Genomic DNA, 16,980 nt, shown 5'->3' with positions numbered 1-16,980 from the left:
CTTCTCTCGAACATCAAGAATTTCTTCAGGTTGGAGTTCCATCTTCCCTTGGGTTGAAGAAGTTAAGATTTCATCATCAAGCACATGATTCGGGCTTGGTACATACTTTTTAAGTAGGCTGACATGAAATATATTATGTACTTTGAGATGAGGAGGCAGAAGAAGCTCGTAGGCTAAGTCACCTACTTTCTTTGTAATCAAATGTGCTACGTTAGAATAAAAATATCTTGGAGGAATCGCCCGTGCTTTTTAGGTGAGGGAAGTTTTTCTGGGTTCGATTTTGGAAGAATCGAGGGATTAGTCTCTTGTCCGGATACCCGTGGGCGAGGCCCCAAGTGAGAGGCTTTATCCCGTGCAAGAAGTGCTACTTCCGCTGTTAGCACCCCCGAATTTGTTGCACGGAGGGGGTAGGGATCTTTCATAGAGCAATTGTTTATGATTGTGTCACGATCTTCTTTTTCATATTAAAAAAGAGAGAAAGAGGGCGAGAGAAACGCATGTTGGGGTTTTGCAATAAGACATCATTCCCCTCTGCAATGTTTATATACATACAAACCAATAAAGAATTGATATTTTTTGTATTGTGTGGATGAATAAGGTAGTGAAGCATTTGTAGACTAGATGATCTATACGCAAAACATGAGTTAAGTAAGCTTTGTTGAGAAATGAAGCTAAGATAAATTAATAATAGGGGAGAAGAGAAGGAAGGATTCGAAGGAACGTAGACATAATCATCAGAACGAGATTGTGTGTCTCAGTTAATTATTTGATTCATTAAAGTGACATTCATCATTTGAATATATTGGCCTTCGATGATGTCCCTTTGTGTAGCAGGATTCTTATCAAATGTTGTTGAGTAGGACCTATTCCTGCATGCTTCTTCCCATGTGATTTTTATGCTTTTATGTATATTTAAGTGCTCTAATGAAGTATATATATATGAAGTACAAGAATTGAGTCAAATAGACTCTTATTAAGCTACTGCTTTCTATTGAAGTAGCCACTCATTAGCGAAACTTGAAAGAATTACGTCCACTTATTAGGCTAAGATATCTTCACTAAGGATTAGAGGTCATTGTGTTGTGAAGATTTTTGTTTGGAGAGGTTTGTAATTTGAAAGAAAGTTCCAAGCGATGGGTTGTACCATTGGCCAGGCTTTCGCCCACCATTGCCCCCCCATCCAAAGATATACCTAGAAGGTTGTCATCGTGATGATGAGGCCTTGGTGCAAATGTCATCTAGTGCATGAGTATGGATATGTACTCATTGAGTAGCTGCTGCTACATTAACTTAGCCAAAAGAACAATAAGCTATAAGGTTAACAAAATTGTATTAGCTATTGAAGATCATTGTTGGGAGCTGTTTGTGATATTTTACAACTTTTAGGTAGGCCGTATGTGTGACTCCCTTGTGTTTATGGTATGGGGATGTAGTGCTAACTAGTATTAGTTGAGGGGAAGTGATTATGTGCATCAGCTGACAATTCTAGACCTAGTTGAGGAGACAACTGTCAAAAGACTTGTTGTTTTATAGTGTGTTAGCAGGTAGCAGTCTCACACAGTAGGTCAACTGATTGTTTCTGAGGTTTGGGTTCTTGTTTAAGTGTTTAGAGGTCCCTGTGATGAGTGGTGTCAACTAACTCAGAGGATAGAGTTTCTCTACTATCAGTCAGGTCAGAGTGGTTAGTTAGGTAGAAATTGCCCATATGGAGGCAGTTGTGCACCTATAGCAGGAAGCTGAGAGCTTGGGAGGTGATCTCTTGACCAGTTGAGTGATATCTAAGGGTTTATAGTAGCTGATAGAGGACATGTTGAGAAGGGTCATAATTGTTGTTGACTTTAAAGGCATAACACCTCTATAGCAGAATTTGGAAGCAGAGGCTGAAGGTATTGGAAGGTTAACAAGACAGTTAGAAGAGGGTCAACAAGACCGTCAGGAAGGTCTTGGGAGCGTGTCCGAATCTATATGCTTAGTGATCATATTTGTAGTTATGCACTGCTTCTTCAATGTGGACAATGTTTTCCCATACAAGCATAGCATAAACCTTCACTTTTTGCTTTCTCAAACTACTATGGAGTGAGAGAAGATCTACAGTCATTCTTCATTGACACCTTTCTCTTAACTCCTGTATGAGTCTTTGTAGTAGGTGAATGTACACTAGACATAGATGTCTTTTCCTTTTGCCCCACTAATGTACCTAGAAGCTTCATAAGTAAGTTGGTTAAAATAAGACTTGGAAACTTGACCCATTGCCTCACGATTACCCAAGAGATAGGTATTTGCAATCAGCTGAGGTATTATATGTGTTATCATAGTGTAGATATCATTTAAAAATAAATTCATTTGCTCCCATAAATCATGCATTTGTTGACAAAGAGGAACGGATTCCAGTGATTGTGGGGCAAAGTGATTAGATTCCATTTTTAATCAATAATATGCAAGAAATACCAAGCAATAGAAAATAAAAGGAGAAGGGATAAGTGAGCCCCCTGGTTGTCGAAGCCCATGAATGCAAAGGCCATGTGGAGCGATAGAAAATAAAAGGAGAAGGGAAAAGTGAGCCCCCTGGTTGTATGGTTGTCGAAGCCCATGAATGCAAAGGCCATGTGGAGCTATTGCTTCAAAGATCATGCTAAGTGCTACGAGAAATAGTCCACTAGAAAGAAAGATTGTTGCCGAGATACACCGCGCGTGAACTTCTCTGTAAACCTTAAAGACCTTAGGAATTTCTCATTTTTTTGTAATAAGCTTTCTTTGTTTTTGTAATGAAAATCGTGAGATTTTTTCTCTCTCTTTGCATTGTCAATGGTCGGCACTTCCATGCCTATGCTAAACTCTTACAACAACTGCATCCAGGTTGGGCTTACTTACTAAATACACTAATACTTGATTATCAATATGAAAATATGGAGGAAAATTTTATTTCTTAAAAGATAATATGTAAACTCACTCTCACTGAATAAACCATACCCATGGCTTCTCTTTCTGTTGTGGAAAATTTCTTTTTTGTATCCAATTTAAAGGTTACACTATTGGTATACTGCTAACATTAACTTGAGATGCCAAGATGCATGTTCACATTTATCATTCTATACGCAGTGAGCATCCTTTTTTGTGAGCACATGGACATGCCTGGTGTGCCAAATAATGGAGGAGCCTTGTGTGTCACTTGAGTCTAGGGGAGCTAACAATCGTCTCTTACTTGTGAGAATTATAAGGGAGACATGCATCAAGAGGAATCATACACTTTTTCTAGTGTATCAAGAGGAGTCATACACTCTTCCTAGTGTGAGGGGTTTTCTAGTGCAACTATATAAAGCATGTTGCTAGATAGCCGAACACTAGGCCATTGTTGTATCAAAACCCCTTGGTGAGACTTTTCACCCTCAACAAGTCCTCTATCTCACTACAACCATATTTTAAGAGGTAGAGGGTGAGGTGTTGCAAAACACATTACCTTAAGCTATGGTTACGGAAGCTATGACCTAAAAAGATTTGATGCAAAACCCTAAGCTAAGGTGGATGATGGCTACGTCCACTCATAATAATAAGAAAATGACCTAATTAGGCTCTAGACCCAAGTTTATTTAAGTTACAAGATTGAGACTTGTATTCAACCTTAGAAAGACTTGAGATCTTGCTTGATTTGATTGATTGAAAGTGGTCCCTTTTATATGAGGTGGGTACATCTTGGCTTTGTTAGCTCATGTGAGATAATTCATGCTTGCTTGATTTGATTGACTGGAAGTGCCCCCTTTTATATGAGATGGGTACATCTTGGCTTTGTTAGCTCATGTGAGATAATTTATAGCTGCTTGATTTGATTGATTGAAAGTAGCCCCTTTTATATGAGGTGGGTACATCTTGGCTTTGTTAGCTCATGTGAGATAATTTATGGCTGCTTGATTTGATTGATTGAAAGTAGCCCCTTTTATATGAGATGGGTACATCCTGGCTTTGTTAGCTCATGCGAGATAATTCATGCTTGCTTGATTTTATTGATTGAAAGTGGCCCCTTTTATATGAGGTGGGTACATCTTGGCTTTGTTAGCTCATGTGAGATAATTCATGCTTGCTTGATTTGATTGACTGGAAGTGCCCCCTTTTATATGAGATGGGTACATCTTGGCTTTGTTAGCTCATGTGAGATAATTTATGGCTGCTTGATTTGATTGATTGAAAGTAGCCTCTTTTAGATGAGGTGGGTACATCTTGGCTTTGTTAGCTCATGCGAGATAATTCATGCTTGCTTGATTTTATTGATTGAAAGTGGCCCCTTTTATATGAGGTGGGTACATCTTGGCTTTGTTAGCTAATGTGAGATAATTCATGCGTGCTCATGTGGTAGCTTGTTACACTTACACTCATTCCCTACCTTCCTTGTGCTCCATGGCACCATATTTCTCAACATGAGGGTGCTCTCATAGCAATGGCTAGTATCAAAGCTCGATTGTGAAAATGAAACTTACAGTATTTTACTAGGTTTCTTTTTAGATGATGTAATAGATCACGTTCAAACACTTATTATTTAGCTGTAGTAGTTTGCAAGAGAGACTTGTTTTAGCTCAGCATTTTGAGGAGCTATATCTTTTACATGAGTTGAGTGATGACATTGTTGGTTCACTCATAATGCTTATATAGTTAGCACATGATGCTTTGAGAGAACATTTCTCTAGCTATGATCCGTGTCAAGATGAGGACCGCGGGCCAACTTACACTATATGGGCATATACCTAAAACTCCTATACCTAGGAGTTTTAGGACTTCTAGGCAAACTTTTTGTGTTTTTGGTTAGTTCATTCCCCGAACTAGGATTTTTGCACCTCCTCAAGTCATGCACCATATTTATCTTGGTATGACTAGGAGAGAGTATCGTAGGGCTATCTGGATGAGGGTTGAGGAGAGCTCTCATGATCGAACAAAGGATTAGGACTCATGAGATTCATCTCTTTGTACATAAACAAACTTGATATAAAAATATAATGTTTTTTCTTCCTTGTCTACTGTCTTGTGTGCAAATTTTAAATGTGTGAAGTTGAAAAGTGTAATAAAGTTTGACATCTTTGTAAGAGCAAGATATTCTTGAGGTTGTATTTAACATTTAGCCAATAATAGACCTCTAGCACTTGCTTTTTATTAGAGATGTAAAGAGTATTATTTTGACGGACCATATCAACCTCTTTTCATGTGGAGACACGTTTAGGATCAAAGTGAAGCAAAGTTCAATATAGAAATCGATATTGATTATTTACCCTAATATGCTTCAAGCCTATGTCTAGCCATGATCATGGAAAGGATAAATTTAATAAAGGATTATAAGATCCATGGTAGAATTCTTTATACATTAGATAAATATTTATTTGGATTGAATCGTTTGAGTATGTACCTTCCTCATCAAAAGTTTACAATTGTGGGACCAACTAGATAATTCCATTTATTTAGAGGTTAAGAAATCCCCCCAGTGATGTAATAAATTTTGAAGTAATAAAAATATCTTTTGTAAAGAGGAATTTTTTAAAAAATATTGAAATAGCTTATTCTTTCTATAAGTATACACTCAATGCCCACCTCTTAGCATGTATCTCACATCTATGTTTGGTGCACATTTATAAAGGCCCCCATTGAGGAGAAGCTATTGGTGCATGTGTCTATGGTGGGATCATTATTATGGGACCATTGATGGGGTTAGGAGATGGTCAGGGGTTTGAGAAGTAGCTAGAGCCTAGGGCAGCCCTAGCTAGGGGGCTCCAAGGGGGGGGCAAGAGCCCCCAACCCAATGGTATGGGTTCATTATTAGTGAGTGGTTGGTTGGTCACATTTCGAGAGCGATGATGACCATGTCTATGCCACGTAACCGTTCACATTGTACACATGTCTACCACACCTCCTGCTTTACTATATATGGACATGGTTATCATAAACCAAGGCATCCAATACTTATGAGTATCCACACCCTCTACACTTATTACATCCTATGTCCATCTAGATTGCCATCTAAGCTCTACTTGTTGAGAGTGCATGGATGGATAGCACCATCACATTGTACCTATCTCAAAATTTTAAATTCTCTCCATTCTCTATTTATTGTATTATCTATTGCACTTTGTTTTGTTATCATCTTTCCATTGTGCTATATTCTAATATAGTATCAAAGCTTGGATATTTTTAGCAAAAATAGTGTGCATATAGTCTTTCTTTGCATAGAATACTAGGAGTGCTTGCTTCCACCTTGGCTTGATGCTGTTATACCAGTCCTATTTATTCATCCACTAGCCTTCATAGAAGGTAGCTGTTTTGGGAACAGAGGATGTAGAACTAGTGGAAACCCATGACCCTAACAATAGTGCCAACACATTTCCACCAGACACTACACTCCTTTGGGCATAAAAGAGACACGATGCTGACAAGCTTTGTGTCATCATCACCAACATAAGTGATTATATTCTTACTTTGATTCAACACACAACTAAGGGAATCGAGAAAGTCTAGACCAAACTAAGGAATTGGTATGGACCCAAAAATCAAACCAGGATTTAGAACCTAGAGAATCATCAAACTTCTCGGTTTGTTGTACTGAGAAGTTTATTATTACAGGAGAAACTATTGAAGCATTTATCATGTGGATCAAAAGTCTACGAAATCAAATGACTACCATGGGGATTACAAAGACTAATGAGTAGCTAGCCCAAAGGTGTATCTAAATTCTACCACAAAGTACAATGGCTTGGTCATAGCACTAAACACTTAGATTAGAGTACCATCTCTAATCTAAGTGTATCTAAATTCTACCACAAAGTACAATGGCTTGGTCATAGCACTAAACACTTAGATTAGAGTACCACCTCTACCATTTAAAGAATTTATTGCTATGTTGCTTGAGGAGGAGATGTGGCTAAAGACCCGCAATGGTGGTAATGATGCTGCATTTTTGGCCAAATGATAAAGGTAAATGTGAAACATCTTTTGATGAACAAGAAGAAAAATCCAAAGAAGAAGAAGTTTCAAGGGAGCTAGGTCTCGCTATCAAAGGTTGCAAAAAGAAGCAGGCTATGATGAGAAGAACGTGTTGAGATATTGAGCTCAACTAGTGTTGTAGACATTGATGACCCGCCTGGGTGATAGCTTTCCCACTTATGCCACTGAGATGGTTGGTGAGATTATGGTTAATATGCCGCTAGTGGATGACAGGCTGTGTGACAACCACTTTGGAGTGCTAGAGTTATGGCAAAGTTATAGCACCAACTCATACAGGTGAGTTCACACATCATTGTATTTTGGGAGTACAGAGAGTGTTTACACATGTATTGCTGATCTTGAGTGTATGTACATATATAGTTTGGTCACATCTACTAGTGACATATAGGTTGTGCTAAAGTACCGCTGCAAAGTCATAGAAGATATTGTTGTGTTAAAGGTTGCATATAGAAATTATCTGTTTGTGCAAGTTTTTGGTTTACAGGAAAATATATGTGACATACTCAATCAGATTGTTAATGAGAAGTTGGACAAGAATAACTTCCATGCTTGGAAGTTCAGAATGACCAATTTCCTGATGGGTAAAGGATTTTGGGACTATGTAGAAGGAGACAATGAGGAGCCTCTAGAGTTATCTGAAGAGAACGCCACTCCAACATATATAAAGGCATTCAAGGACTGGAACCAGGGTGTTCTCATCTATTGGCTTTCAATCAGTGTCATAGACACAATGATAAAACATATGCAGGATGCCAACACTCTAGCAGTTTCATGGCAAAACCTAGTGTAGATGTTTTAGACCAACACAAAGGCAAGAAAATTGTAAGCTAAAACAAGAGCTGCATGTTGTGGAGAAGAAAAGCATGTCTATCAATGAGTATGATTTAAATATCAAGGGCATTGTTTAATCCCTTAGGTCTATTAATGTATTAGTGGAAGATGATGATTTAGTGAGTGTCTGTCCAAATGAACTTAGCAAAGAATACAAGCCATTCAAGACCTCTATTATAGTCAGAGAGAATGTTCCCAACCTTTAGGACTTAGTGTCTATGCTAATCATAGAAGAAAGTCTCTCGGTAGTAGTAAGGACTCTTCTTCACAAAGCAAGAACACAGCAGAAGAGGCCTTTTACTCCAATTCGGGTAGAGGTAGAGGTCATGGTCAAGGCCAAGGTGGTGGCCGACATGGAAACCATAATTATGGACAACACAATCCAATGATTCGCAGAGCCAGCAACATCAATCATACACATGTGAAAGAGGTCAGTCTAGAGGCAGGGGGAGCCAAAGGAGTCGAGGTGGTTGGCAAAGAAATCAGAGTGCAAATAGCATAAAGTGCTATTATTATGGCATCCAAGGCACATGGCAAAGGATTGCTTTAAAAAGAAGAATAGCATTAAAAGTGGAAAATTGCAACAAGGTAACTATGCATCATCTAGTAAATATGGTGGTGGTGGTGATGACATAAGTGAGCATCTATTTGTGATGTAGCACATGCTCAGTTTCACAACAAGAGATGTTTCAGGATCTAAAGATATATGGTATATGGATTATGGCTCCTCTAACCACATGGCCAGTCATGGTGAGTGGCTTAGAGACATGCAAAAAATGGAAAAACCAGGTTATGTAGACACAGGTGATGATACTACGCATCCCATTGCACATGTTGATAAAGTGCCATTGTCTATACAAGATGGTAAAATGAAGTACTTGTTGGTAGATGTACTTCATGTTCCAAATATTACAAAGAACCTGGTTTCTAGATGGTTGAGTAGGGTCTGTAAATGAGGTTTAATCCTCAAAGATGTTTGTGAAAGACTTCAAAAATCAATGTCGCTTGGTTATAAAGGGTAATAGAAATGGTAGAATGTTTATTTTAGATGTGAAAATTAGATGTGAACATGCCTAAGGTAAAGAGGCAGCCATGTTTATGTATGAAACATATGTCATTCACATATTGACATATGGCATAAGCGCATTGGTCATGTGAATATACAGAGGCTGAAGTCTATGCAAGCCCAAAATATTGTTGTAGGTTTGCCAAAGTTTAAGGTACAGAGTGTGCATAAAGTAGGTATGGAACTAATCAAAGACTTGGTAGAAAGTCAACTTATGAGCAAAGATCTACTAAGAAAGAGCCTCATGGATCCCCTGGTTAGAAGTTGAAGATTCTACAATGGAAACCCTCCTATCTAGGTCTCAAAAACCTCATAGACTACACTCAATCTCCAAAGTCAAAGAGACTCAGGTGGCGGCCTTCGAATATCCCAATTTGAGCCTAGTACCTAACATTACAGTGGGTCCCAACCAGGCTGTTAGAAGCCTCTTAGAAGCACAAGGCTTCTACATTTGGGTTCTATCAAACATGTGCTGCAAGCCTCAATGACCTTGCCACAATGGTAAACCAAAGATGAGGTGGAGACCTTTGAATATCCTGATTTGAGCCTAGTACCTAACATTACAGTGGGTCCCAACCAGGCTGTTAGAAGCCTCTTAAAAGCACAAGGCTTCTACATTTGGGTTATATCAAACATGTGCTGCAAGCCTCAATGACCTTGCCACAATGGTAAACCAAAGATGAGGTGGAGACCTAAAGCCATATCCTCGATGCTAGCCCTAAAGCTGAAGCACCAATAAAAGTAACCGCTTGCTACAAAACAGAGGAGGAGGAGCACTAGTAGTAGCATTACACAGAAGTGGGAGGAAATAAGTAAGAGCACCAATGGGAGCAAAGAAGTTAGACACCATTGGGTGGATAAGGATCAAAGAAGTGGAAGCAACATTAGGGAAGAGAAGAAGAGAAGGACAAGGATAAGAGCAATATGATGAGCAATATGATATAGACACATGGATTAGAAAGATAGACAATAAGGTTGGCAGGGTTTTTATGATGAGTTTAGTTTGCACATACCCTTGAGGATGGAACCTCACTTATAGACCCTGCTCAACCATTTATCCAACAACAATGGTACTCTACCAACATATGCAGTGAGGTACATAGTATCAACACCTATTTCCAAATATCTTGGTTTTTTCAGGTGGAAACAAATATGTAGTATATCAGCACCTATTTCCACATATCCTAGTTTTTTCATTTTTTCCATATCTCTAAACCACTCACCATTCATGTGGTTAGAGGCACTAAAATCTTTATATCAAATATATCCCGATCTTAACACGTCTCCTCTCATGGAACTGAGCATTTGCTGCATCACAGATAGCTACTCACTTCTGTCACATCACCCTATTTACTTGATGGATAGCTACTCACTTCTGTCACATCACCGTATTTACTTGATGCATAGTTACTTGCCAATTTTCCACTTTTGATATCATTCTACTTTTTATAGAAATATTTTGCCATGTGCCTTGATTTGCCACGATGACAACACTATGTGCTATTTACATTTTGATTTCTTTCCCAACTACCTTGGCCTCTCTGGCTCCCCTTGCCTCTAGAGTGGCCTCTTCCTCTTCCACCTGTTTGTACATTAAATTCATGTTGTTGTTGTTGCCCATGATTTCTATTTCCAAAAACGGCCTACACCTTGGCCTCTAAATGATGATATATCTATATCTATACATGTATCTAAGTAGAGGGCCTGCTCATGTGAATTTCCATAGGATGAACCTTCCCCAATATGCATATCCTCATGGATGAGGAGAGCAATTAATTTCTAAAAATTAGGAAAGTTCTCTCAAACTCTAATGAATGTCTAAAATTGGATCTATTCCTTGCTAAGATTATTCAAGGTCACCATATCATCGTCATCTAATGGTGATCCAATAGAAGCAAGTCCTACTTAAGCTATATTTTTCAGGCTCATATACATCTTCACTAAGTTCTCCCAAACCTTCTTAGGCATTTTATGCATCTTGTATATGCACAAATGCCTCATGCACATTCTGTATATGTGGAGGGCCCTTGCGCCATGGAAAAGGCACAAGGAATGACCAAATGTCATGGGGCTTCACCCAATCATACTCGAGAGCACAAACAACTCAACTGAGAAGCCAATCTACCATGGCCTACGGACAAAATGCAAACAGGGGTGTGTCACTCACCTCATTGAATGGTGGTCGCGCTGGGATTCTCGTGTGGCTGCTACTATCACTAGGAGCACCCAAGAGCTCCACTCCACCATCACCGCTCCACTCCAATGGAAGCTCGACCCTCCTCTCACTCAATCTCTCTCTCTCACACACACATACGCAATGAGCATATAATAGCTCTAATTGGATTAGGCAAGAAGCAAGAGAATGGAGAAGAAGAGCACTCTCTTAGTTGTATAAGAGAATGAGTAGTGAGAGTTACATTTTAGGTTTTGTAGGTGACCTCTAGGGTTCACACTCTTGGGCATCCGAAGTTAAAATTTTGGTCTCCTCTAGCTCATTTGGCCACTCTAGCTAGTGTAAACACCTATTCTAAAGCTAGCACACTCTCAACCTAGGATCTTGTGGTGCACCTTTAATAGACAAAGCACGTAAAATATACAATATATGGTTTTTTAGTGAATTTCAGCTATTCAAACGCTTGTGGTTTAAAAGAATTGAAAATAATACGGTGGTCACCGCATCAATGCCATAGAGGTCTCCAGCAAGGGTTAACATAACCCCTTCCTAATGTAGATTCCATCCTCGAAATATGTTGATGAAGATGCATGAGGAGGATCTATTCTAACTAAATAGGGCACACTAAGGAAGGTGGACTACTTGGCATACTCCTTTAGCATACTTTAAAGTCGAGCTTAGAAATGAATAACTAGAAAAGCGATAGACCAATCTCATAGAATGATGCTAACAAGCACTCAAACAAACATTAAATGGAGAATTATAAAAAATATTGAGATTGAAAACAATAGCATTAGTTGAGGATGGGTTTAGAACACACCTAGTTAGTTGTATGGTTAGGACGTTGATCTTGCAAATTATACTTATAATGTTGAGAACTTCCCTTCTACTTCTCGTGAACCTTAAAGAATCTTCCAAAATTAGTGCAACATGTCATCATCAAATAGCCATAACTAATACGTTGGGTCAGACTCAGTGTTACTAAGCTCATCATCCTCATGGTTTGATTCTAATATATATGCCTGCTCTAGTGTATGAGAGGCAATAAACTGACTGCATCCTCACTATGATATGGCATGGGTACTATAGGCAAGTGAGCTAAGTAGCTACCACTAGCTAAGCTATCTAGGAAATGACGCACCATGCTCCAAATAGGACAAGTAGTGTGGGTAACATTATTTCATAGAATGATGGTGTAAGTGTGTAAGATCTTACCCTTATCCCCTGCTCTACAAGCTCTTCCTATGCATTTCTTACTTGATAGGGTACTTCCATTGGGTAAAGAACACATAAAATGCATCATCATGTTATTGTGGTGTCTCTCCTACCATGGACTACAATAGTCTTATCCCATAGTGCCTAAAATAAGTTCTACAATGCCATCATAAGTAGGATGATGTGGACAACATGCGATGCTCACAATCGATACATGGTATAAGGGGATGAAACTATAGGTAAAACGTGTCCACAAAGGTGTCTCCATAACATCTCTCCCCTAGTGGTGCATAAAAATAGTGTGAGTGGGTTTGAAAAGGAGAGGAATACTTAGCTGCCCTTGATAGTACCAATCCTGACAGTCCGGGTCTAGGATAGGGTCACTCATATCAATCCACAAAAACTCCATGCTCACGGCCTGTAATAATAGCAAAATCGTACTTCATTCTCTTATTTTGATATGTTCTCTTTCTCATCATCTTTTTAAATTTTTAATTTTTATGAAGTGTCAGATTCTTAGTATGCGTATAGGTGCGATATTGATATACATGTTGGTGGTGCAAGCTATATTGTCATGGATTAGCTTTTTCCAAGAAGCTCCCTCTTTATAAGACATGAAATTTGTCGGGAAGTGAAACATGGGAGGTAAAAGTAATGATATTAGCATAAGTCCCCCCTTACTGCGTCCTATCATACCTTGACTTCGCTCACGGAAGGTAATGTAGGTTTTTTGTAACCATCCTTTTCAACTTTGCTCCATCAATGCTTGTTGGCTAAGAGAGCCCTTTGTCACGTGTTGGCATATCAATCTCAAGATTTAAGGGCGATAAGGGGCTTTCATATGACCGGATGGAGCTTATGGGTTCTCCCTTATAGATGAGTAATGGAGTTAACACTTGCGGCAAGGCAATTTGTACTTGCATAGTGGGCCACTCTAGGGAAACCAATGGGGTTAGGGCTTGGATAACCAACAATGGTTTTGTAACATTTTGTGATATAGAAGCTTCATGTAGCCACCTTCACCCCCAGTGTGCACCCAAGCTCGTGAAGCCCCAAGGTTAGGCACCCCAAGCTCAGCCACCCCCAAGTTCGTGAATGTCAAGGGCACTCACAAGGCCACCCACTAGTCACACAAGGTGGGAATCTCTAGTGGCCCCACTCCCTAAGTTTGGTTACCCACTTGACCGACGAGAAATGGTGCTCACCTACTTGTGCTTCGGTGCCTCTCACCTACTCCAAAGGCATCTATCAATGACCACTTTTAGCACTTGGCTCATGATAGCCCAAGGGGCTACACCCATTGTATATAGAGAGACTATGGTGTACTGAGAGGGGATCCCCATGCAATACACATTTTTATGTTGTCCCAACTCTTGCCTACTTCCACCTTGTGTTGTGTGCATGTTGCTCTATGTAGCTCTTGTGTGTATACCGTTCTTGAGTTTGTGTGAGTGAGTAGTGGAGTGGGACAAAGTGGTCGCCATCTCCCTAGCTCGTACAAACTCCTGAGGGTATACTGCCCTAGAGAGGACCCTAGTGATTAAGTGTATACCATTCTTGAGTTTGTGTGAGTGAGTAGTGGAGTGGGACAAAGTGGTCGCCATCTCCCTAGCTCGTACAAACTCCTGAGGGTATACTGCCCTAGAGAGGACCCTAGTGATTAAGTGTGCCTACAAAATGGGCAATCGAGTCTGCCTGCAAGTACACGAAAATTTTGCGATCCTATTGCGAACTCTTGTGAGCTAGGAGTTCCCAAATTTTTGAGTCTATGATAGTTCATCATCTCTACATGCCCAATGCATACTCTCACATGAGCTCTAGTTCTGTCAGTCCCATCAAGAGTCCCCTCTCTATGAGGTGATCAGTCAACTTTGTGCCCCCAGAAGTCCTCTTGCTCCTCTACCTCTACCCATGGTCGTAGTGAATCATGGTCACCCTAGGAACAACCCTCTAGCTCTAGAACCCTTGTCAGTGGTGTTGGGCTGCCGGATTAACATCAAGTTTCCCTTGTTCAAAGGCTCCACCTTGGAAGATGGAGATGACCACGTGTGGCACTTCATCTCTATGTGCAAAAGTCATGGTCTAGAGAGGGAGGACACCTAGCTGGCTCTATTTCCATCCACTCTAGAAAGTTCTGCTAACAAGTGGTTTAGTCAGTTCTCGCGAGTGACCATTTTGTGGACTCGCCCAACCTGAGGGATACCGTCCTTTGCACCTTCAAGCCTAACTATGAAGACCACATTGTCTAAGACTTGGGAAGACTTCAACTCTTGCTCGAGGAGAGCGTGTTTGAGCTGATGACATGAACAAAGGTCTTGGTATCCCATGTGCCGACCTACCTAGGTGACTTCATGGTCAAGCAATGGGTACTACAAGCCTTGCCCCAATCCCCCCACCCAACAAAAGATCAAAGAAAGCAAGCCTACACCTACCACCTTACTGGACTTCCAAGAGCTAGCCTCTCAACTAGAGAATGCCTGCTTGATGTTTGAATGTGACAACAGCTCCTCATCCTCTTGGGTCATGTCCTCCTCATAAGAAGACCATGTGACCATCCTGGATGCAATGAAGCTTCACAAGAAGGCGCAAAGTGAAGACAACACCTTGGCCTAGCTAAAGAAAGAGATAGAAGAACTCAAGGGGCTACAAGAAGCAAAGAAGACAATGTGATGTGCCATTTGCAAAGCCTCCGAGCACTCCTCCCAAGAGTTCCCAAAGGTGGTCAAACATGAGGACAAGGATTGTTACTACTTGAAGGGCTTCTGTTAATTGCATCAACAGCACAATAGTTTCCTATGCCCAGCTGCCCCCACCGATCATTTCACATCTTTCACCCCAGCACCCACACATGTCTACCAGCCCGCCACTCCTGCATACACCCACATGCCCTCATCCCCTACCCCTTACCTTCCAACTCTCATGCCCACCCCACCCCACCATCTCCTACACCTACCACCCTCGCGCTCTCACTCTTGCACAAAACTAGCCTCCCCGCCCACCTACTCCCCGTAACCATCCCATCTTATGCTATAGTCAATACCAAGGTTGATGTCCCCTACCAGAAGGGACACCCTTGTGCCATCACTACCCTAAAGCCAAGGATCACTACACCCAAGATTGCTCGAGGCAACGAGCTGGTTCTTGGGGTAAATTCTAAGTAGATTTAGAATGTAAAAATTTAAAAATGGTCAGCTACAAAGGAGGTTATGGCAAAATTGCCTTAAATTTTGTGGAAATAAGTTTTATCTTTATGTTATTCAAAAAGAGTAATCCCCTCCATTTGTGTATTCTAAAAGTGTTGTTTTCATTCTATGCATAGAAAAATGCATATTGGAAATATTTTTATTTTAAAAGTGTTATTTTCATTAGAATTAATTTCTATGCATAGAAAGATACATGGGCTTTCTGGTATCCAAAGATGGAATTTCTCCAGATTCCATAAAAATCCAAGCAGTCATAGATTGGCCTGAACCAAAGACAGTGAATGAAGTCAGGGGATTCTTGGGATTGACTGGTGGGTATAGAATTTTTATACCAAAGTATGCTCTCATAGCTTCCCCCTTGACTAATCTTCTCAAGAAGAATACCCCGATTCAATGGTGTGCCAGGTGCCAGAGTGCTTTTGATAAGCTGAAGGCTGCTTTGGTAACCAATCCCAATCTGAAGTTGCCAGATTTCTCCCTACCCTTTGAGGTAGTAACTGATGCCAGTGGTTTTACCCTAGGAGGTACACTCATGCAGGAAGGTTATGCAATGGCCTATGAATCCCGAAAACTCAGAACGCATGAGAGGAATTATGCTGTCCACGACCTGGAACTACTTTCAATAGTCTATGCTCTGAAGTTATGGAGACATTACCTACTGGGTCAAAGATTCACTTTGATGACAGATCATCAGAGCTTGAAGTGGATCTTCACTCAGAAGGATCTCAACATGCGCCAAAGAAGGTGGATGCAGACCCTGCAGGAATTTGATGTTGAAATCAAGTACCGCCCAAGAAAAGAGAATGTGGTAGCAGATGCCCTCAGCAGAAAAGCCTCCCTGCTTGCAATTACAGTGGTGTCAAATCCATTGATTAATGAGGCAAGAGAGAAGATCATGCAGGATAGATTCTTTGGCCCTATTGCTACCCTACTTATGCAGGAAAGCAAAACTCCTCAGGAGTTGAACCGAGTTCAAGGGTACAGCCTGGATGATGGAATTAGGTATTATAATCGCAGGCTATGCATTCCCAATGATGAGGGGACTAAGGGTCAAATTCTGAATGAAGCCCATGATAGCCTTATTGCAGGACATCCAGGTTTCATCAAGACCTACATGTCTGTAAAGAAAAACTTTTTTTGGCCTGGTCTAAAAAAGGATGTACTTAATCATGTACGTCAATGTCTGACATGTTAGAAAGTCAAAGCGGAGAGAGGAAAAATGCTTGGGAAGTTACATCCATTAGACATCCCTGAGATGAAGTGGGAATGTATCAGTATGGATTTTATTACTGGATTACCTTTAGTGTAATCAGGTTACAACTCCATCTTCGTGGTACTTGATAGACTAACCAAAGTTGCCCATCTGATTCCAAAAAAAGAAACCTACACTGCAGTGGATGTGGCCAGATTGTTCCTCAAGGAAATCTTCAGATTGCATGGCCTACCTAGGAGAATAGTAAGTGATTGAGATCCCATGTTCACGTCAAGATTTTGGATTGCATTTTTTGAAGCAGTAG

The sequence above is a fragment of the Cibotium barometz genome, chromosome 30 (assembly GCF_041138505.1).
Source record: "Cibotium barometz isolate CiBa-2024 chromosome 30, ASM4113850v1, whole genome shotgun sequence".
NCBI lineage: Eukaryota > Viridiplantae > Streptophyta > Polypodiopsida > Cyatheales > Cibotiaceae > Cibotium > Cibotium barometz.
The sequence above is the reverse complement of the archived record's forward strand: the minus strand, read 5'-3'. Positions refer to the sequence as shown.